Genomic DNA, 1,968 nt, shown 5'->3' with positions numbered 1-1,968 from the left:
TTTTTTATGGTAAACTGAAATAAAATAAAAAAATTAGTTAACTTTTTTTTTTTCCCCCAATCCTCTTCCGTACGCATCAGTAAAGATAATCTGTAAACCGTTTTACCACTGACTGTACTTATATTTATATCTAAATGACATCTTAGTATTTCAGAATAAAACTAGTTTGTTTTGTAATGTTTTTTAAAATGTGTTTACCTGCCTGGGGACTATAAATGGAAACTAGCAATAGCTAACTCTGTTACATGACATCGTTCCTTTTAGGCAAGGCAAATTCATTTATATAGCACAATTCAATACAAAGACATTGCAAAGTGCTTTACATGATTAAAATAAAGGAAAATAAAACGGAATCAAATCAAAAACAAAAAGATTAATGCATTTTGTACACCGTTCCTGTTTAAAAAAAAACTAATGAACTAAACTAAAAGAAGCATGATTGTGAATGCATTAATGAATCGGCAAACAAAGTTATTAGCAAATACAAAAAAAAAAAAAAAAACTGTAAATGTCGGCCAGAAATATCGGCTGGCCGATACATGGGTCTATTTCTAGTCTGAGCCGACAGTTTTACCACTGATCTTATTTATCGCACTTTAAGAAAGAAGAAATCTCTTTGTATGGAACTAATATGTATCGGCTTGTTTATTTTATAATTGTTTTTTTATATATATATTCCACAGGGGGAGTGTGGTGAGTGGGGGACAGGACCACTACCAGGGCCCCACCCAGAAACAGGAGGGCCAGGGGAGCTGCTGTGGAAGGAGGAGTCTTTCAGCTGGTAAATGCTTCCAATACATCTGTTACTGATGCTGGTTATAGACCATCCTCTATGCTGTACATTTAATTTTAAAGGTCATATGAAAAACAAGGTAGTTGTTTTTTTTAACTTATCATAAAGTTTATATTTGTGCTGCAGAAACAATGTAAAAAGATAAGTGAGATATCAAGATTTTCTTTTGGCGTTAAAGAAAAGACGTCAGGAGCCATCCTTCCTCCATGGTTTCTGAACGCGTTTCCCCAGAGAATAAAGTCCCACAGCTCACATTGACCTCATTATAAAAATAGCTCCTCTATCCAGCAATCCTAGTTTCCCTTTTCTACCCAGCCGTAGACACTGAACTGATCCGTCCTGCTCTCTTGTCTCTCTATCAGTGTTTGCATCGGACTTAACGTGAGATTAAAGCTTATGCAAGTGCTTGTAATAGTAAAAAAAAAAATCTTTCCCCTAACCCTGCCATGCTGGTCTGGCCCTAATCTGTGATGCCTTTTAATCAGCAATACCTCTGTGCTGCTTTTCTGATCCCTTTGCCTCCCAACATGTCCTTTCTTTTCTTAAAAAAGGAAGCTGCTTTCCTCTTTTATAGCATGTCTGTTTAATTTAACAGCAGCATCGCTGATCAGTGATGTTCACGACCGACTTCGGTCCTTTCAGACCTTATTTGCTGTATCAAAGCAGATGCTTTATTATGAGATTCAGCAAAGAATAAGAAACGCTGATGATGAGGAGTTTAGTTGGTCAGAAATCGTGTTAAAATTGTCGCAAATAGACAGCTGCTAATGTTAAGTTCGATTTAGGCGATTAGATGAACAAAATCTGAGCTTTTTAGATTTGGATAGAGAAGCACCCGCCCACTGCGCAACGTTTCTGTCAAAATTATTCAATCAAAAAAATGTGAACTTCAAATTTTTTTTCACTTAAAAAAAAACAACAAAACAAAATCAAAATAATAAAAAAAAGAAGAAGAAAAGAAAAATTTATTTATGGGGTAATTTTTTTTTTTTTTTGCATTTACACATTTTTTTGATTTTTTTTTTTGATTGAAACAACTTTTGGGGAATTGAGTGATTAAGACACAAATGTCCTACCCATGTCTCTGAGCAAGACCCTTAAAGGAATAGTACACCCAAAACATGATTAGTCTTCATTTTCTACTCACCCCCATGCTGAACAACACTCTGGAGTAC

General features: G+C 35.1%; 1 protein-coding gene across 4 annotated transcripts in view; it reads left to right on the top strand.

Annotated features, from left to right (window-relative positions):
- znf438 (zinc finger protein 438) overlaps positions 1–1,968 on the top strand; it is a 69,382-nt gene that overhangs the window by 45,400 nt on the left and 22,014 nt on the right. For all 4 annotated transcript variants that reach the window (XM_015375520.1, XM_015375521.1, XM_015375522.1 and 1 more), the window contains exon 2: positions 684–781. The gene's annotated coding sequence lies outside the window, so the exon portion shown is untranslated. The remainder of the gene's footprint in view (positions 1–683; positions 782–1,968) is intronic.

The sequence above is a fragment of the Cyprinodon variegatus genome, unplaced genomic scaffold (genome assembly GCF_000732505.1).
Source record: "Cyprinodon variegatus isolate N-32 unplaced genomic scaffold, C_variegatus-1.0 Scaffold120, whole genome shotgun sequence".
In the NCBI taxonomy this organism is placed as follows: domain Eukaryota; kingdom Metazoa; phylum Chordata; class Actinopteri; order Cyprinodontiformes; family Cyprinodontidae; genus Cyprinodon; species Cyprinodon variegatus.
Note: the sequence above shows the minus strand (reverse complement) of the source record. Positions and strands in the feature narration are given on the sequence as shown.